The 21,391-nt window shown below is 40.6% G+C and overlaps 1 long non-coding RNA gene across 8 annotated transcripts in view; it reads right to left on the reverse strand.

Moving 5' to 3' along the window:
- Positions 1-20,136: 20,136 nt before the first annotated feature.
- Positions 20,137-21,391, reverse strand: part of LOC144316033 (uncharacterized) — a 106,973-nt gene continuing 105,718 nt past the window's right edge. For 7 of the 8 annotated variants that reach the window (XR_013381803.1, XR_013381806.1, XR_013381799.1 and 4 more), the window contains one exon: positions 20,138-20,274. This is a non-coding gene — a long non-coding RNA (uncharacterized LOC144316033). Of the gene's footprint in view, positions 20,275-21,391 lie in introns of all 8 variants that reach the window. The other variant, XR_013381800.1, reaches the window with a different exon arrangement.

The raw sequence follows: 21,391 nt of genomic DNA on the forward strand, positions 1-21,391 counted from the left end.
CCTGATGCATTTGGGGGCATTAATTTTTAGAAATTTTGCATTAAAATATGGTATACTAGTGAAGAGTTTTTGATACCCTTATATTTAAGCTTGAGCCTTGAAAAGCAAACTCAGTTGCCTCACCCCAGTCCTGGACCCTTCGGGACTCCACTGCATGGGTTTGAATGAGTCATCAAGAAAGGAATGAGGACAGAGAACCCAGGAAGAAAATACCCAGCAAAGGAGAAGGTGAAGGAACAGCCAGTGAGCCAGGAAGAAAACAGGGAGAATGAAGTCCTGGAGGTTGGAGAAGACAGTGTTCAATGAGGAGGGAGTCATCAGTCATGCCTGTTTGGACCAAGCGCAGTGAGCTGCCCCCGGAAGCCTGACAGACCAGGGACTTCATTCAGATGGAGCTTGGGGCAACTCAGGAATGCTGTTTCAATCTGGGGAGCAGTGGGACAAAAGGGGGCTGTGAAAGTTCAATCAGAGAATTGGAGTGAGTTGGGGAGAGAATGGGAGATAAGGAGCACAAGCATAGACAAGGATGTCTAGGGGTTTTCCCCTGAGAGAGTGCAGACAAATGGAGTGGAAGCCAGGGGAGCCTGTGGGGTCCACAGAGGGCTTCTTTTTTTGAAGATGGGCAATATGCAGGCAGTTCACATCTAGTGAGATTGACCCAGTGGACAAGAAGACACCAAAGGTGCAGGCAAAGAGAGGGAGGTTTGTAAGAGCAGAATCCTGGGCATCTGGAGGTGCGTGTGCAGTACACATGGAGGGAATTGGCCTGGGCAGGGCCAGGCATCTGCAGCTTGGGACAGGAGCAGAGTAGGGGCCATAGAGGGTGGTCTGCTGGGCCTGTTGAGAACATGAGGCTGTCCCTGTGCTCTCAGACAAGTCTGAGGAGAAGGGCAAGTATATAAACTGGTCATCATGGAGAAAGTGGATTTCTGTGGGTGAGGTAACAGACCTGTCTTTATTAATCTTATCAGATTCAGTTAACTGTTCTGTGCTCTTTCTGGATTTCCCAAATGCATACCACTATCAACTCTGCAAATAATCAGTTGATCATTTTCTCTCTTCTGTTTCCTTCCTTGTGAGCCCAGACAGAACCTTCTAGAGGGAAAAAAAGAAAAAAAAAAGAACCTTCTAGAGGAATATGATGGTGGACATTTTTGCTTGCTTCCTCATTTTAATAGGCACTCCTTTGGTTTCACACTGTTAATTGTGGTGTTATCTCATGTTTGGATATTGATATTGTTTAATCAGGAGATGATATCATCACATGGCCAATTTATTAAAATGTTTCATTAGTAGTGATTGTTGATGGTCCGTTAACTTCCCATGGTTATGTAAAAGCTTTTTCTTGTTTTAAAGCTTTAATTGTAGTCTTTCAGACTCTAGTGGGTACCTTCTCTTTCTCCTGCCTTCCAGCTTTAATTTGATCCTTATTTAGACTTACCTAATATCTGGTTAGGGACTCCTCCCAAATGCTCTCAAAGTACCCCATGCCAGCCCCTATTATATTGTTTGTCTCATTTTCCTATTTATCTTCCTCCCTAGTCTTTAGGCTACGTCAGGACCTTTTTCATTTACCACCACATCATTAGCTCCTGGCACAGTAATGTTTGTTGAATGACTTAATGATGTAGCCAGCTGTGTGCTGGCTCTCTGTATCATTAATCCTCCAGGTTCATTCACCCTAACAGGTGGGCTGGGAGTGGGCATTGATTATTATTAACAATTATGACCACCACTGTAGCAAATGCATTTTATTTATCATTCATTTAATCATTGTAACAATTATACAGAGATATATTATTACCTCCATTTTGTAGATGAAGAAACAGACTTAGAGAGGAGCAGTTGTCCAGTTCTAGTATATCTAGAACCTACCACACATGCTCTTGACCACTACATTCTGTTGCATTCTTCTGTTCATATCCACATCTCCCTCTTTGTTGGGCTGTTCTCTGCAATTTTTGATGCAAGCTCAGTAGGAACACCCATCCTAAATTCAATTCAATTAGAAGATAAGATGGGCAACTGTTTTGTGAGAACTCTGAGTCACTAAGATACAGTTCATGATATGGACATTTGCTGAATCAAAAAAGTCTGAAGGATATTTTGTTCTCACTTCATCTTATTAAAAAATTCTTCTCTTTCCTTTACTGCATGTTGTTTACCTTCCTAGCTCAGTCTTCCAGCCCAGATGTTTTTCCTTTTTCTTAAGATTTATTCATTTGAGAGACAGAGAGAGAGAGAGAGAGAGAGAGAAAGTGTGGGTGGGGCAGAGGGAGAGAGAGAGAGAGAATCTCAAGCAGACTCTGCACTGAGCATGAGCCCAATATGGGACTTGATCTCACAACCCTGAGATCATGACCTGAACCAAAATCAAGGGTTAACCTACTACACCACCCAGGTGCCCCTTAATGTTTTTCTTCAAGAGCCTTAGATGAAATATTTGTCTACACTTCTTTACTTTTCTCACATCATTTCATTCTGAAAACAATTGTGTGAGCTAGAAACTATTACTATTAACCTTTCTTAGATGAGGCAAATGAGACATATAGTGGTCAGGTAATTTGACCAAAGCCATAAAACTAGTAAGTGACAGAATCTGAAATGAACTCGGAAAGTGTGAGTTCAGCACATTCTACTGCCTCCCGTGTTATAACCTGCCCTTATGATCATTGGAGAAATTTGTGTACTAGACACAGCTACTGACGATTTAGGTGTAGACCCATCTCCAAATGAATTATTCACTCTTTAGTGTGTCTTTCCTATGATCTAACCCCTCTAGAATTGTTCACACTCGTTCATAATAGCCCGAAGTGGCCAATATTGATAACTCCAGGGTTAATGCATTCCTGCAGTGACAACACCTGTTTATTTCTTTCCAGTCTTGCTGGCATGCTGCTTTCCCCTTTTAGACACTATTAAGTCAGCACTCTGCACCAAACAATTTTCTCAAATTGACCTGGCCCTTCTGATAAACCTGGCAGTTTTTTTAAGTGTATACTTAGAGTCAGAAAAAAATATTTCCCAATTTCAACCGGCAGAGAGTGAAAAGCTGCTTATCTTCTTTTTTCTCAATGGCATTCACTGCCAACAATAAGCCCAGTGTAAGGCAGGAGAGGCACAGGCCTGGTAACGATTTCATGACATTTGAATATGGAGGGAAGAAATTGCTTTATGAAGAGGAAAGCATTTGTCTTTAACTCTCAGCAAAATCTCAGGCTAGACAAAATTCCAGTGCCCACCTGAGACATTTGGGTTCCTGCTTAATATCTTTTAAGTAATTTTGCAGTGGTGCTTTTCCTCTCTGTCAGGGTGTCTGGGTGAATGATTTAATATTTTCTCATTTATAGAAATTTGGTCACCTTTCTTAGCCTTTCTAGGTATTGTTCTCAATATTTTCTCTCTAGCCCCGGAGAAATTTGTGTGCCCCAATAATCATAGATCTTATTTCCAGGGGGATCCCTGGGTGGCTCAGCAGTTTAGTGACTGCCTTTGGCCCAGGGCGTGATCCTGGAGACCCGGGATTGAGTCCCATATCGGGTTCCCTGCGTGGAGCCTGCTTCTCCCTCTGCCTGTGTCTCTGCCTCTCTCTCTCTCTCTGTGTGTCTCTCATAAATAAAATCTTTTTTAAAAATCCCATTTCCAGAGAAACTGGAGTTTGCTGTGAAATAAATGAGCTGGTCAACAAGTTTGCCAGTGTTTTCTGGTCACCCTGTTCTTGGAATGCCTTTTCACAACCTGAGCTCTAAATGATCCTATTCTATGGGCACCCTCATATTCACTTCCTCTCAGTGGTTTCCAAATGTTATTTTTTTTTAAATATTTTATTTAATTATTTGGGGGTGGGGGGCAGGAGAAGCAGATTCTGTGCTGAGTGCAGAGCCTGATGCAGAGCTCAGTCTCACAACCCTGAGATCATGACCTGAGCCAAAATCAAGAGTCAGAGGCTCAACTGACTTAGTTATTCAGGTTCCCCCAGATATTTTTCTTTGGGCAGACTGTGTCAGAATCACCTTGGTCACTTAGGACAACTGCAGCTCATCAGGTCACATTTGAGATCTACAGAATCAGATTCTCTAAGGACTGAATGGCCCAAGAATTTGTATTTTTAATGGACTCTCTGGGTGAGTTATTTTTAAATCAAGCATCCTGTTTTTTGACAGCTCCTTCTTAACCACTCTACTCCCATCCTCTAGAATCTCTTCCCCAGACATCTTTCAAGCACAGAGATCTATCGGATCCACTGGCCCCAGTGCTTTTGCCCCATCCCTCTCTCTGCTCATGTCTTTGCTTCTAACCTTATTATCTACCAAGACTCAGAAACATCAATTCCTGACCTCTCTTCTCTATTCCTTCCTCTCTCTCTCTCTCTCTCTCTCTCTCCCTCCATGCAACTTTCTTAGAAAATTCTAATTCAGTTTTTGTCTAACCATCTTCCTATCCTGCCTGTACTTGAACCAGCTAAATATTTCAGAAGGAAACCACGAACTAAGCTGTCTGGTCAAATTTTAAGTTATGATACATTTCACACAGATATTTGGTGCTCTTAAAATAATTCTAGCATCCCTCCCCCACTTTCCTATTTCAAACCCTTTTGTCCTCACTGTAAGTCTCTAAGCCTCTTCCTTAAGTCTCAAAATGAAGCATTCACATGGACAATCCTTCACCCTGCCACTGAAAAGTGCAACAGCCCACCTGCATCTGCACCCTCATGCCTTGCTTCCACACTGGCTATGCTGACAGATGTGTCCTGTTTCTGTCCAAAACCAGACCCTCCCCTTATACTTTGCACCCCATTTACCCTCTATTCCTCAAGAATTGCATTTCTACAATTTTCCCCCATCTCCTTTCTGCATAATTATGTTTTTCTCTCCCTGATCATTTCTATTAGTGGAAAAACATGCTTACATATCTTCTATTTATAAAAGACTTCTTTGATCCCATTTTTTTCTCTCTACTTCATACCCATTTTCTGCTCATCTTATAGCAAAACTTCCTGTAAGATCTGACTGACAGCTAGCTCGTCTTTTTCATGGTCCTGTCTTGTTCTATTCTAACAGAGCTGTCAATCACAGTCACCATTTCACTGAAACATCATTTAATGAGATCCTGGTAGGTTCCATCCAACAGATCCCAGTGCCAAATCTCTGTGCTTCCCCTTACTCAGCATCGAATTTGATTTGGCTTTAACTGTTGATCACACTAATCTTCTCTAAAGTATCTTCTTCTCTAGATTCTACAGTTTTCTAGTTTTCCATCTGCCACAGATTGCTTCTCATTAGTTTCCTTGCCAAAAATCTAGGAGTTATCTTTGAAGCCATTCTTTTCTTCATACCCAACAACTGACCTGTTTCCTCTAGACATGAGCCCTTCAAGTCATTCTCCACAAAGCACTCACTGCAACCTTGCTAAAAAGCACAAACCTAACACTGTCAATGCCCTGCTTAGTTAAAATCCATTGTTAGCTTACTCTTTCAATGAGTTAAGAATACAAACACTTTACCATGTTCTGTATGGTTCTGCATTTACTTGTCATTTTTGAAAATGTATTGAGTATCTATGAGCCAGATACTATTTCAGGTATTGAGAGAATATTACAGAACAAAATTAAAATCCTTCCCTTGTGAGGCTGACATTCTAATGGAGAAGATAGGTAATAAAAAATTAACAAAATTAACTATATGGGCTATCAGATAATGATATGTGCTCTGGAAAAAAATAAAAGTCGGGGGGGAGAGGGGAAGAGATTTCAGGAATATAGTGGTGGTGTGGTAGACGAGGCCCTCCCTGAGAAGGTGGAAGGTAACATCTGGAAAAGACCCAAACAAGTAAAGGGGAGAGCCATGGGGTTGTGTGAGGGAAAGAGAGCTCTAGACATAGGGACATTCAATGAGAGGGTTCTGATGTGGGAATGGGCTTGTGAGGGGGTCAAGAAATGGCTAGAAGACTGGTGTTCTCCAAGAAGGGGGCAGTTGTAGGAGAGAAGTCAGAGTGCTAACCAAGCAAAGGAGGAGTGGGAGATGGAAAATGTGGCGCCTTATTGGTCATATTGAGAACACTGGCTTTTGGTCTGAGTGAGATGGGAAAATATTAGAAGGTTTTGAGCAGAAATAACTAATATTTTTTAAAGACTTATTTATTTTAGAGAGATAGTGGTAGGAAGAGGGAGAGAATCTCAAGCAGACTCCCCACTAAGTGTGGAGTCCCATGTGAGGCTCGATCTCACAATCCTGAGATCATGACTTGAGCTGAAACCAAGAGTCAGATGCTTAACCAACTGAGCCATCCAGATGCCCCCAAATGACTAACATTTTAAGAGGATCACTGTGGGACCTCTATATTAAGAAGAAACTGAAGGGTCCAAGGTTAGAAGACTTGCAGTAAGTGTTCTGAGAGATGCCAATGGCTTGGACCCAGGCAGCAGCAGGGGAGGTGGTGAGAAGTGGTCAGATGCTGGGTCCATTTTGAAGATGGAGATATCAGGATTTGCTGACAGATTTGATGAGGGGTAAAAGGGAAAGGAAAGAGTCAAGAACAACTCCAGCATTTCTTGGTCTGAGTAATTGGAAGAATCCAGTTGCCATTAACTGTAACAGAAGATGTAAAAAGAGTAGTTTATTGAAGGGGGTGGTGAAAAGTTCAATCTCAGCTGTATATTCCAGGTACACATAACTAAATGACCTGCCACTGTCCATCTTTCTGATGACACAGAGGCCCTGGTGACTCTTGGTGGCAGCCTTGTGGGACCTGGCAGCAGGAGACCCAGCTAAAGGATGCCCAGTATCCAGACCCACAGAAACTCTGAAATAAGAAATTGTGTTGTTTTAAGATGCCAGATTTGTGGCAATATTGTTACCCAGAAGTATATAACTAAGACAATAAGAATGTGTTGTGATTGGTTTGATTTTTTATTTATCAAAATTAAAGTCAAAGTTTATCAAAATAGCATAAGATGAAGTATACTTGCCTTAGGGTCAAAATGCTAACACTTGTAGAGGTTTTAAAAGTATAAAGGTTTTTTTTTTTTTTTGTCATTTCTATTTTATTCATCTTTTCAAGATTCTTTCTAGAAAGGGTGTCTAGATCCATAAGCCTGGTTTGTTAATCTGGCATATCTCACACTGGTTCAGTCAAAGGTAACGAAAGACACCAAAGTGGTTGTGGTATAGAATCCTGGAGAAATAATTTTTGAATTCTTATGACATTAAAATGTTTTATAATATCAATGTGCAAGTAAATTCAGCGGATTGCAACTTAAACATATTACACAATTCATGAGGAGCCAGTAAATGGGAAATTTGGTTGTTCTGAATTCCTAGGAAATCTGTTCTCCAGCCCTGCTGGTAATAAAAGAACTATGCGGACAAATGAGTCTGGCTAAGACAGGCTGCTGAGGCATGCCAGAGAGGAGGTGCTGTAATAGCAGTGTTCCAGACACATTGGAGGCTGGCAAAGTAGGGTTTGGTTTGGGGTTGGTTGTTTGTTTAATGCACTTTTTACCATATAATCAAGTGATTTTTTAAAAGCATATAATTAGACCAAAAAGCCATTAGCTACCATAAATCAATCCAACTTTCTTGTCTTCATTGCAAAAAGGCATTAGTTGACAAGCTTGCAACTGTACTTCAATCTACTTCCTATTCACTGATTTTGCTAATACCATCAGGTTGCCTCTCCCCAAATTTTATTTTTTCATAAGTCAGTGTAAATTTTTATCTTCTAAAAGAGTAATGATTTTCAAAATTTTATTTTCAGATGGGAACATAAAACTATGGCAAAAAAAAAAAAAAAAAAAAAAACAAGGAAGTTAGAGATCTTTGCTTGAACCCAGAGGAAATACTCAAGATCATACTAGGTCAGAAAGCAGTAGAGGTTCATTTGACAGTGCAGATGGGAGTGACACTCTCCCACTCCTAGAGAATCAAGGATCCTGGTGAGTTGATCAAAACTGTGTAATTTCAGTGGAAATGCAAAGAATATTAAGCCATGTCAGAGCTTACTGTACTAACAGCACGAAACCCATAATTTAAAAATTAGTAATGTTAATTTAGAATAAAATACTCTAACTAAAAGAGACAGATCTTGATTAGAGCACACAATGAGAAGTACCCTTAAATAAATCATTTTTTTAAAGTGTGTTGAAGCCTCCGATAAAATCTGTTGCAGTATTTCTGTCTAGGTTCTACTCACCCAAAAGGAGACCGTTGGATGAAACCTTGAATCTCTTTGAGTGGAAAATGCCTCCCGAGCTTAAAGGAGGCAATTATTAAGTGACACCATTATATGATGTGCTCAACAGACTATTTAAACAACTGGCTGAGACACTAGGGTTGATCTGGTTGTTTTCATTGCAGATGGCTGACAGTATGAGCAGAAGTAAAATGCTTGTTTTATTGGCCTTGGTTACCACATTTATAATGATGTTGTCTATGAAGGTATCAACTTAAAAAGGAGTTTTGGCAAAAATCACTGGAGAAGACCTTCTCAACAAGATGTATGAGGAATTTAGCAGGCACTCTATCAATTACAGAAAAAAACACATGGCCATGTGCACGGATGGAGCTAAATCTGCAAAAGCAGAGCTGAAACGAGGAATGTCTCCTACCAAGGCTGTTAGTACACCCAGGAAAAGACCAGCATCCATCAGATTTTTTACCAAGACACCTCACCTCAGAAAATATGTCAGTTTCATAGTGTGTTCAATAAGAGTGGGGGACCTAAAATTTGACTTTTCTGCAAAAACGATTGCTTAGAACTCTCATCTTTTTAAAATAAATTCGTCAGGAAACCAGAAATGTCTTTGAAAGTTAGCTTGCTGTTTGCACAGATGTAAGCTGGCTTAGTCAACCAGAAGTGTTTGTCAGAATTTATTTTTCCTAAATGAACCTCCGGAGTATAATACAGGTGAATCATAAGCCAGTTTCATGTCATACTATCATCTTTAATTTATTCATAAAGCACCTTTGTATTATTTATTTTAAAATATTTTATAATAATATGATGAATACCTGTAAACTCACCACCCAACCCAAGAACTAGACATTAATAATGACTTACATCTGCCTTTTCTTTCATTGCTTTGCTTCTTCCTCAACAACCTGAACTTTGTGTTGATTCTCTGCTTTAAAAAAAAATACATATACATATCTAAAGTACATTATTGGTTTTAATTGGTTGTAAAAATTATAAAAAGGTTTTTATGCTTCATATAGTCTTCTGGGTACTTACTTGCTTGCTTTTTTTATTAATCATTTCAGAATTACTAAGAACCTTCTATTTTGCCCGTTTCCTCATTGGATTGTTTCTCTTTTTACTCCTATTTTAAGAGGTCTTTATGTGTCTTAAATATTAGCCATCTATCAGATATGTGGTTTGAAAATATTTTCTCCTATGTATAGTTATTCTTTTATCATTTTAACAGGACCCTCTGCAGAACAAAAGTTTTCCTGAAGTCAGAGTTCTCAACTTTTCCTTTTGTGGATCATGCTTTTGACATCAAGTCTAAGAACTCTTTCTGTAGACCTAGATCCTGAAGTTTTCTCATTGATTTTTCTAAAGGTTTGTTTTTCTAAAGGTTGTTTTTCATTTGAGTTAATAATCTTTGAGATACCTTTTGTTTAGGTTGGGGGGTTTAGGTTAAAGTTCTTTTTCTCCCCCTAATGGATATTCACTTGCTCCAGCACCATTTGCTGAAAACGTTCTCTCCTTCCACTAAAAGTCTGTATCTCTGGATTCAGCATTCAGTTCCATTGATATATGTGTCCATGCCCCTACCAACACCACCAGTCTTAATGAAGTTAGCTACATAATGTCTTGAAATTGTGTACATTCCTTCTTTCCACTTTCTTCTATTCTTCTCATTTTTCAAAAATGATTTTAGCCATTCTAATTGCCCTGCCTTTCCATATAAGTTTTAGAATAATCTTGTTTTAGCTACAAAACATTTTGCTGGGATCTCAGTGGATTTATGCTTTTTGTTATTGTTGTTGTTTTGGTACATTTTGGGAAGTATATAATCATTATTTCTTTGAGCACTTTTCCAAGTCCTGCTCCCCTTTCTTCTCTCTTTCTGAGACACTGCTAACACAAATATTATATCTTTTGTTATATTCCCATGGGTTTCTAAGGCTCTATTCTTTTTTTTTCTTTCTCTTTTTTTCCACTCTTTAATTCTAATTGGGTAATGTCTATAGTTCTATCTTCAAGTTCTCTGACTCTATCCTTTCTCCCTTCCATTCTACTATTGAAACCAAGCACTGAGCTTTTTATTTTGGTTATGGCATTCCACAGTTTTTTAAAATAGCCTTTTGATTCTTCTTTATATCTTATATTGTTATAAAAGTTGAGATTTTTAATTTTTTTGCATTTGTTTCAGGAATTCCTGTAATTGCTTGCTGAGGCATTTTTATGATGGCTGCCTTAAAATCCTTGTCACAAAGATGTGCCTAGGGGGTGCAGTCAGTTGAGTGACTGACTCAGCCCGGGTCATGATCTCAGGTTCCACTGTCTTCATTGATGTCCTCAGGGTGATGTTTCTTATGGGCTGGGACTTCCACCTTCCAATCAGGTCTTTTTCAACACCACTCCAGGAGGGAGGGACAAGGTCACCTCATTATAGGAAGATGGGCATGGAAGTTCAGCCTCCTCACTTGTTCTCCATTGCCATCATGGTGGAGGGATTTGTTACTCCTTAGAGAGGATGAAAGTTCTAATTCCATAATTGTCCTTCTCTGACACTACCCTAGAGGAGGTCTTGTTACAGCCTCATGAAAGTAGAAGTCTAGGCTTCTCACCTTGCCTTTACTGGCATGGGTGAGGATGGGGCATAGTTTTTGTGTCTTTTGGCTGGAAAGGAGCATTTACTGTCTAAAGTTTTTGTCTTGGGCAGCCCTGGTGACTCAGTGGCTTAGCGCCTGCTTTCGGCCCAGGGCATGATCCTGGAGTCCTGGGATCAAGTCCCACGTCAGGCTCCCTGCATGTAGTCTACTCCTCCCTCTGCCTATGTCTCTGCCTCTCTCTCTCTATCTCTCAAGAATAAATACAATCTTAAAAAAAAATAAAGTTTTTGTCTTGATAGATTGTACCTTTTCTGATCTTTTAGCTAGAGAAAGCAGGCTTTCATTGGGGCTGTATTGTCTGTGTCCATTAGTATTTCCAGTTTTTCAGGTTTTTTTCAGCTCCAAAGTGGGATGTTTGAGGCAAAAAGAAAATCCAGGGAACCCACCACTGTGCCATTCCCTGGATAGTGAAGTCTCTAACCAGTCTGTCTCAGAATCTTCTTATGTTTGGATTTATATATAATATCTAAGGCTTCTAGTTGTACTTAGCAGAAGGAATATAGAAAAACACATCAGCTCTCTAATTTTTGAAATTAATTTTTATTCTTCCAGAAAAATAGGTGAGAACAAATCCCAACTCATCTTATGAGTATTATTCATTCATTATTATACATTAATTATTTACAAAGAATATTACTCATTCTAGCATTACCCTGATACTGAAACAAGACAAAGACATTGCAAGAAAGCTAGAGACCAATATTCCTTATGACTATGCATGCAAAGATCCTCAACAGAATACTAGCAAACTAAGTCCAACAATATATAAAAAGAATTATATATATAATGACCAGGTAGAATTTAACTAGTGATATAAGGTTGTTTCAACTTCTGAAATCAATCACTATAATACACAATATTAACAGAAAAAAAGGATGAAAGCCACATACTCATCTTAATAGACATAAAAAAAGCATTTGACAAAGTCCAACACCCTTTTATGACAAAAACACTCAAAATACTAAAAATAGAGGAGAACTTTCTCACCTGATAAAAAGTATCTAAGAAAAACCCATAGCTAACATACTTAATGGTGAAAGACCTAAAGCTTTCCCTCTAACATCAGGAACAAGACAAGGATATACGTTGTTGCCATTTCTATTCAACATTTTAATGGAGGTACTAGCATGCACATCTTGGCAATAAAATGGGGCAGGAGGGAGAGGAAGGCCTCTAGATCCGAAAGGAGAAAATATCTGTTTGCAGAAGACATAATCATGTATATAGAAAATCATAAGAAAATCACTAAAAGCTATTACAGCACATAAACATGTTCAGCAAGGTTGCAGGATACAAGATCAATACACAAAGATAAGTCGTGTTTCTATACATAAGAAAAGAACAATCTAAAAATTAAATTAAAAAATAATTCAACATGCAATAGTATCAAAATAATAAAATACGTAAGAATAAATTTAATGAAAGTAAAAGTATTTGAACAAGAAACTGTAAGACATCTTTGAAAGAAATTGCAAGGGACCTCAATGAATGGAAAGACGTCTCATGTTTATGGATTTTGTTTATGAATATTGTTAAGATTGTAATATGCCCCCAAATGACTTGTAGATTCAACATAAGGTCTATCAGAATCTCAGCTGTGACTTGCAGAATTTACAAGCTGATTCTAAGAGTTATGTGACAATGCAAGGAATTCAAAACTGCCAAAAGAAATCTTGGGAAAGAACAAAGTTGAAAAACTCACACTTCCTGATACCATAATTTCCTGCAAAGCTCCAGTGATCAAGGCTGTGTGTCACTGATGTAAGGGTAGACATTGAGTTCAGTGGCATAGTATGGAGAGTTCATAAATAAACCCCTACATCTATGGTTAATTGATCTTCAACAAGGGTGCCAAGATAATTGAGGAAGCAATAGTTTTTTAATAATTATACTGGAACAATTGAATCTTTAAATATAAAAGAATGATTTGGGGCCTCTTCATACTATGTTTAAAAACTAACTCAATTTGGATAAAAATCTAAATAAGAGCTAAAACTAACAAATCTTAAAAGAAAATATGTATAAATCTTTGACATTTTGGATCAGGCAACTGTTTTTTAGGTATTATACTACAGGCACACACACACACACACACACACACACACACAAAACAAAACAAAGAAAAAATAGATAAACTGTACTTCACCAAAATTTTAAACTTTTATACTTCAAAGGACATCATCAAGAAAATGAAGACAGTATGCAATGCAACAGACTGGGAGAAAATATTTGCAAATCAAATCTGATAAGGACTTAGTATTGAGAGGATATGAAGAACAACTCAACAATAAAATGAAAACCCAATTTTAAAATGGACAAAGGATTTGAATAGATATTTCTTTAAGGAATATATACGAATAACCAATAAGCACATAAAAGAATGTTCAATATCATTAGCCGTTGGGGAAATGCAAATCAGAACCACAGGGAGATACATCTCACACCCACTAGGATGGCTATCATCAAAAAGACAGTAAGTGTTAACAAGGATATGGAGAAATTGTAACACTTACACATTGTCATTGGGAATTTTGAAGTGGTTCAGCCACTATGGGAAACTGGCAGTTTTTTCATAAAGCTGAAAATAATTAGCAATTCCATGCCTAGTTATATACCCAAGAGAACTGAAAACATATCCATATAAAAATTTGTATGCAAATGTTCATAGTTCAATAGTAGTCAAAAAGTGGGGAAAACTCAGATGTCAATTAATTGATGAATAGGTTAGCAAAAAGTGGTATATCCATGCAATGCAATATTATTCAGCCATAAAAAGGGATGGAGTACTAATACATGCTGTAACATGGATGAACTTTGAAAACATAAGGCTAAGTGAAAGCAGACAGACCAAAGAGGTCACATATTGTATGATTCCATTCAGATGAAATGTACAGGATTGGAAATTCATAGAGACAGAAACTACATTAATGGTTTCCAGGGACTGTGGGAGGAAGGTATAGAGTGGCTGCTAATGGATATGGGTTTCTTTAGAGAATGATGAAAATAATCTGGAAAAAGATAACCACTGGAATTGTACACTTTGAAATGGTGACTTTTATGTTTGTGAATTATAGCTCAAAAATTATATGAAAAAATTAGCATCTTTGTCTTTCACCCATTAAGTACTGGCATATTTTCATGTCCCTTGATTTCCACCCTTCTCCTTTGTTTGAAAAGATTGTCTAGACTTTTAATGCAGGATTTTTTCGGACACATTTTATCTTTATTTTCATTTATAAACTGTTGCATAACACAGTTTATAGTGTGATTTTTGAAGAGTTTCTAAACACCCCTCTAGCAATGTTTAGAAATATTAGTCCAAATATTTGGCTTTATCACACTGAAAGGCGTCGTTGTGGGCAGCAAATAGCATAAAAATTAAAGTGAAGTTTTGATGTGCTTTTTAAAGAAAGGGCTAAAGGGAGAAGGTTTGGTGGCAGGCATCTCTGGAGAACATGCTGACTAAAATAAAAACTCATTCTATAGCTTTTCCATCTGCTGCACACTGGATTTCTCCTGAAACATAAAATACATCTGAATGTAAAATACATTGAAGAGGGAATACCAGTTACCAACTTCTGCCCAGGTAAATGCCCACTCTAACAAATGAGTTGCCTGTGCAGATGCTCGGTTATAATTTTTCATGGCATCTGGTCCTAATTTCTATCTTTAAAGTACATTTTAAAAATCCTGCAATGAACATTGAGTTTTTAAATTCAGAAGATACAAGATAATCTTATTAGTGATCTGGATAGTAACTTTTCTTTAGTGGGTGACTTCTCTATGAATCTCGGGAAATCCTGAGAATTCATTGCCCCTAAACTTTCTGCTCAAAAATTTCTTATCTATATAGAAGAGTCTGTGTCATGCACGCTGTTGTGAATCTGGGCTGCCGAAGAAACTGGCAACCTAGACAGATACCCTGAGAATGACGAGGTAGAGTGCATCAGTCAGTTTTTGCCACAGTAATGCTGCATAACAGACCACTCCAAAGTACAAGAAAATGTCTATCATTCTAGCTTATGAATATGTGAGTCAACTTCTCTGGGCTCAGCTGGGTTTGACTCCAGGCCACGGGTCTAATTTAAGTCTGCTCCAAGAATCTTATTTCTCCAGGATAAGTGGACTAACCCCCAAAGCATGTTCTTCTCCAGGTGATGGCAGAGGGCAAGAGGATGAGACTATGCAGGTGCATCAGATAATACCCCATTGGCTAACGCAGACATTCTGCTCAGCCCAAAGCCGAGGGGCAGGCAAATACATTCTGCCTCTAGTAGGAGGGACTATAAAAACACAAGGCAACAGGTGTGAATAAGGAAAGGGTGAAAAAGTAGAGCTAGGAATTCAATCTGCCCACAATGTAGATTTTTTTGGAGTACATCAAATTATAATAGAATAAATTCTAAATTTTCTTACCTTGAAGTTATAGCTTGTGTACACCCTTTTCTCATTCAATATACCCAGACAGGAAGCCTCTTTCTACAGTGTAGTGGTGATTTTCAACTATTTGCACATTTTAATATTTTAAAGCATCAGAACCTCTTTTTAAAGCAATTTTATGTAGAACCTTAATTTATGAAGTGGATAGTGGTAGGGCTGCTTCAGTGCGAGGGCAGAGAGAAAGGAGATTTAATTTTACAATTTTAAAATATAGGATGCCAGCTAAATTTGGATTTAAGATAAACAATTAGTAATTTTTAGTATATCTCTTTGGTATCCTTTTTCTTCTTTTCTTTCTCTTTCTAAAGATTTTATTTTTATTTATTTATTTATTTATTTATTTATTTATTTATTTATTTATTTATTTATTTATTTATTTTAGGGAAAGAGAGGGGGAAAGAATCCCAGGCAGACTCTGCACTGAGCATGAAGCCTAACGCAGTGCTTGAATGACCTGAGCTGAAATCAAGAGTCCGTAGACCAAACGACTGAGCTACCCAGCACCTGGGTAGCTTGCTTGCTTGCTTGCTTGCTTTCTTTCTTTCTTTCTTTTTTATTTCCTTCCTTCCTTTCTCTCTCCTTTCTTTCTTGTAAATCTGTTGTCTTTATAGGGCTCTTCCATAGAACACACAGCTCAGAAGTACCTCTGTCCCCAGTGCCTCTGTACCCTGGGCTCCTTAGGTGAAGCTTTTAGGGGAGAAAACTATTGTGTGGCTGAGGACTGAGCCTAGAAGAGCAAGCCGGAGGCAGACTGAAATTCTCCAGCAGCCACCTATACTAAATCGTGGAGTGAGTGCTGAAAAAAGAAGCTGCGTGAATTGTTTGGAAAGAGAGTTCTCATGCTTAAAAAGATGAAGGGAAGGAATGATCGGAAGTCCTGCAGCATTCTAGTTTCAGATCAGTGTAGTGATTGATTCCCATCGAGCACCTGAAAGACTGATTTTTGCTGACGCAGAAGTGGAGTGGGCAGGGGCATGACTGCTCCCCAACCCCCTCCCGTTCTCCCCACTGGAGCAGCTCCCCCACCCGCACTGCCCCTCACCTTATGGAGGGTCTGAACAGCCTGCTTGATTACATCGCAAGGTGCAAGTTTCGATGGGCAAGGCAAGCAGTGAAGCATCTCTTCTTGCCTTTTGGAAGTTCAGCTTCTTGACCCTCTGACTACACTGTTTTTGCAGAACAGTGAGCCCCTTATGTTTACACAAAGCTAATTGGCTCTGTTAGAACGGATGTGATTGATTTTCTCCCTTCAGTGCAGGGATTTAAATTGTGGGGAGTCCAGGGAGACCTCGGGCCACCGTGAAATGGAAGTTGCTTTAGATCTGTGCCTCTGTAGACCAGCAGCAGATGGACACGTAAGAGCCTGAAAACTGTTGCATTAAATATTGCTCCCTCAACAGCATGCCAGTCTTCCTGACCGTTTCAATGAGTGGGAAATATTTCACGTACTTTCATGCAGACATCAACAGTGAGCTCAAAAGTTCTGGGAAGCAGTTAAATGCTTTTGCTTTTGTTGCTTCAATTTTCCATCTGCAAAGGAAGTCCAGAAGGTATAGGTCTGTGGAAAACTGAAATCAAGCCTGGCTGCAGTCAGTTCTGGGGAGGAGGATCAGGGATGGAAGGAAGCCTTGGACTCTCTCCTGGGCTCTCCCATCCTTCCCCAGCGGTGGGCTGAAGCCACAGCACCAGTGTGTCCTTTGGCCTCCTGTCTGTCCATCCAGAAGATAAATAATGCTTATTTATCTTCTTATTTACTTATTTACTTCCTTGAAACAGTAACTGGACAAAGTAAAAATCATTCTCATGTCTTGGAAATGACCAAAACTTGTATGTACCTTGAAGAGAAAAGCCTACACAGCTTGCACAGAGCAAGGAGATGGTAATGAGAAACCAGACCGTGAACACAGTGAGACCCCATCCGCAGTGAGGACAGATGATGTCCCAACCTCCCTTTGCTGAGAAAACACAAGATGTGTTTGTTCTCCTCAGAGTCCTGCCCTTCGACACCAAAGGATTTTGTTTGTTTTAGGAGCAGTGACTAAGGCTGGCAGGAGTGGGTTCTCCTGTTGTGCAGAGGCCCGTAAAGCACCCACAGCCGCCAGCAGGCCATCTCCATAACCTCGTTAGATGGCCCTGGGACGGTTGCTGGGCAGGATGAAGTTACCAGAGCGCCGTGAAGGGCTTTGTGCACCTGAAATGCGCTCTGGAGGCAAGCCCACTTACTGCGTGTCGGCCCGCAGTTCTGCTCATGAACAGAAAGCACAATCAAGGCTTCTACCCTTCTACCCAGAAGGGCCCAGAAACACAGTGCAATCTCATTTCACCACTTACGTGAAAGCTATTGTGGAGATCCTATTGCGCATGTAGCTCAGAACCGTGGCTATAGCATTAAGGTTGTAAACTTTTTCTTCTCTTGCAGCCTTCATGACGTATTTCCTGCTTCTAATAATCATAGGAAATAGTCCCTCCAAAATTAATAAATTTGTAGGATTTCACAAAATCTGAAATGTTGTGCTACTCCCTGAGAAAAGCACCGTGCGAGCTGCGTGGTGGGAGGCTCTCTGGAGGCTCATGAGCCTTCCCCGCTGACCTGTGTCAGGCCAGCCTCTGAGCAAGCTTTGAGGAGAGCCTGCTAATTATAGGCATGCAAAGTGTAATTAGAAGCAGCCCTCTGCTCCTTTTGGCTCCTTGTGGGATTCTAGTCATCTGTAACATATCTTTGTGACAATAATTGTTTCCGGTGTTTAACCTCTGAAAGTCCACTTGATCAAAGTTGCCCTGAATTGTCATGATCATTTGATTTTACCTGTACTAATTGTTGGGGAGGGGAAGTAATAATAATCCTACTGATATGGCCTGGGTTATAACTGAGCATATACTTTTTCCACAGGGAAAAATTTTCAAGTTAAAAGACAAAGATTATTTGTGTGTTTGTGAATGTGTGTATTTGTGGTGTGAGCATGAGAGATAGAGACAGAGAATGAACCAGCCTTGAGGGGGGCCCACTCTCCGGCCTGGGCTTAAACAAAAGATCATCAGAAATAACCAGAAGCAGTTTGGGGTGAAGCAGAGGCTATGCTACTCTCCAAAAATGGCTCTGTTGTCACAAATTTCTTTCAGAATATGCAAGAGTGAGATATGAAGAATGACCTTACATATGATTGAGCATAGTGTCCAGTCGAAAGCCACACTGTCCTATAGAACTTTCTGTGGCAGTACAAATGTCCACCACGCTAACCACTACCATACATATGGCTGTGCAGCTCTTGAAATGTGGCTGATATGACCATGGAACTGATTATTTAAACATTAATTTATGTTAACTTTAAATATAAATGGCCACAGGATCCAGTGACTACCACACCACAACACAAATCCGAAGTGACACATTTAGAAATGAAAACGCCTGCTCTTTGATGCCTCCTGGGTGTCACTTAGCCAGGTGACCTGGGCTCGGTCAGTTTCCATCCGCCCTCAGCTCTCTCAGGGGGATTCTGAGAGGACTCCTGCTTTGAAATTCTTTCTGTTCCAGGAACCTGACTGCGAAGGAAAGAGAAGCTGACATTTCACTACTGTGTGTAGTTCCAGTTCTTTTTTCTCTCCCCTGCTATTAGAAACCTACTGCAGACTGAATAATCGGGCCTCCAAATTGTTGGTGGCTAGGGAATGTATTTTCTTTTCTACACAGAGTTTCTTAAAACGTAGATTCAATCCACTTAAAACTTTGTGCAGGTTCTCCCAGGGATCCGGGGGTAGAGCTCCTCCGTCTCGGTGGCTCTGAGCTCTCCTCACACCCAACTGTGTGCCTTCCACAAGAGGCCAGCCTTTGGGGCTCTTGCCAACTTGGTGTGTTCGCCACCTCAGCCACGTGATGGAGGCCAGAGGAGGGCGGGCAGGCTGTCAGCAGGGCTCAGAACCAGAACTCTTGCCCGTAAGCTCAGCCCAGGTAAGCATGACTCCAAGACCAAGTATGGAGACTGGTGGTGGTGGTGTTCATGATGGGGGCCGGTGGATACAGATAGGCTAACCAGTGTTCACAGTGAGCTCTGAGGGTGAAGCCAAGGTTGGTCAGGCCGGGCTTGGGGTCCAGAGGCTCAAATGTGGCAGAGGCCTTGAGGAAGACAAAACAGGTAGTTGGCTTTCAGGACTCATGTTCTGCCTTGGTTTATTTATTTATTTTTTTAGATTTTATTTATTTCTTTGAGAGAGAGCAGAGCAAGAGAGAGAGAGAGAGAACACAGGAGCAGGGGGGAGGAGCAGAGGGAGAGGGAGAAGCACACCCCTGCTGAGCAGGGAGCCTGACCTGAGGCTCGATCCCAGGACCGTGGGGTCATGACCTGAGCCAAAGGGAGATGCTTAACCAACTGAGCATGGGCGCCCCCTTGCCTTATTGCCTCTGACTGTACCTCATCCCAGAGATCACACAGCCCTCTGGCTCGGCTCCCTCCCCTCCCATCCCTTCCCTCCCATCTGAAGGCTCCCTGTCCATGTCCCTGTCTTGCCAAGCCAAGCCTGATTTAGGCCCAGTGGTGGGAAGGAGTACGGAGTTATTTCCCAAATCACATTCTTTGTCAATCAGACATAGGACTCATTTTCCCAAAGCCAAGTCGGGGTCAATCTCTCCAAACCCTGCTTCTAGTCCTCAAGCTGCCTCCTGTCTTTTGTCAGAGGCCTGTCACTAGAATCTCAAAGTATATCAGTGAGGAGGCAAGCAGGGAGGGCGTTCAACCTGGGGGCCTGGAAACAGTGTTCACAGGTGGCCGAGTGTAGTCGCACCAATGAACATGTGGCTGGGGCTGTTGATTCCAGGAGAGGGACCCTCTGTAGCAAGCATGCACATCCTTGTGATTTTTCTTTGTGGTGAATGAACCATTTATTTAGAAAGGAAGCCCAGGGGTCTCTGAGGAAAATGCCCAGAATCCTGATAGGTGGACTTTTCTGGGATGGTAGCTGAAGTGGCTCTGGCTGTGAGGCTGGCAGATGAGCAGTGGTTTCTCTGCAGAAAAAGCAAGTAGAAATAGACTAGGCTTAAGTTCCTGAAACCTTTTCAAGAATTCACAGTGCCTTCTTAGCTCCAACTATGCACGGGGTCTATGCTGTATCTGATCCCAAATGACTGGTGATCCTCATGTCATGAGCACTGAAACCTGGAATATGTTTGCTGCTCTTTGGGATGTGGCTGTTGGCTGCCTTAGGCCCCCACAAGGAAAGATGTGGGATCTGCTGTTCCCCAAGGACCTGCTGTGTCCTAGGAGTTGTACTTGGTGAACAACGTAACCTGACTCACTCTGTTCTCTTCTTTCTGTAGCAGTCTACTTGCCAGGCCCTTTCTGTGCCCTCGACTGGAAGGGACAATAGTATCCATGCGACAGGTGCAAAGCTGTTATCTAAAGCACAAATGCCCAGTCTTGGAAGAGCAGACCTTAATGTTTCTCTTCTAATGACAGTGAACCTCTGACCATTTAAAAATGTAGAACACTTTTTTTTTTTTTTCTCAAATGAAACCTTACCTAGATGGTAGACAAATTAAAAAGAAATAAGAATTTTAAGCAAGCCGAGGTGCTATTCTGGTTGAAGGGATTTCTGAGTGGAGCTTGGATCCCAGCCCCCAATGCCTCCAAGCACACCTCCTTGGCTCTTGAGAGCTTCTGGGACGTTCAGTGGAGCACAAAGGCATCAACAGTGCCCACCTCGACACCAAGGGACTGCTCTGTGTACAAATGTTACTAACTTTTTACGTACAGCATTCCTTTGCTATTTGTAACACCGTGACGTATATTATTATTATTAGTTGCAGTTATCAGTATTATCATTCCCATTCTGCAGAAGAGAAACCGAGGCTTAAAATGTCTAAACATCTTCCCAAGTGACAGAGCCTGGATTTAACTCTGGAGAGTCTGACTCTGAGGCCAACATTCTTAACCATTGTTCTTTGATTCCTATGCTCAGCAGTTCTTTATTGAGCACCCTCTATAGGTCAGGCATGCTGTCTGTAAGCAAAACAGATAAAACCCCTGCCCCTGTGGAGCTGACCGTTAGCTGGGGGGGAGTTGGTGGATGGGATACAGACAGTGGATAAGTAAGCAAGAAGTAGTATGTGAGTGGTAAGTGAT

The sequence above is a fragment of the Canis aureus genome, chromosome 6, assembly GCF_053574225.1.
Source record: "Canis aureus isolate CA01 chromosome 6, VMU_Caureus_v.1.0, whole genome shotgun sequence".
Classification (NCBI taxonomy): domain Eukaryota; kingdom Metazoa; phylum Chordata; class Mammalia; order Carnivora; family Canidae; genus Canis; species Canis aureus.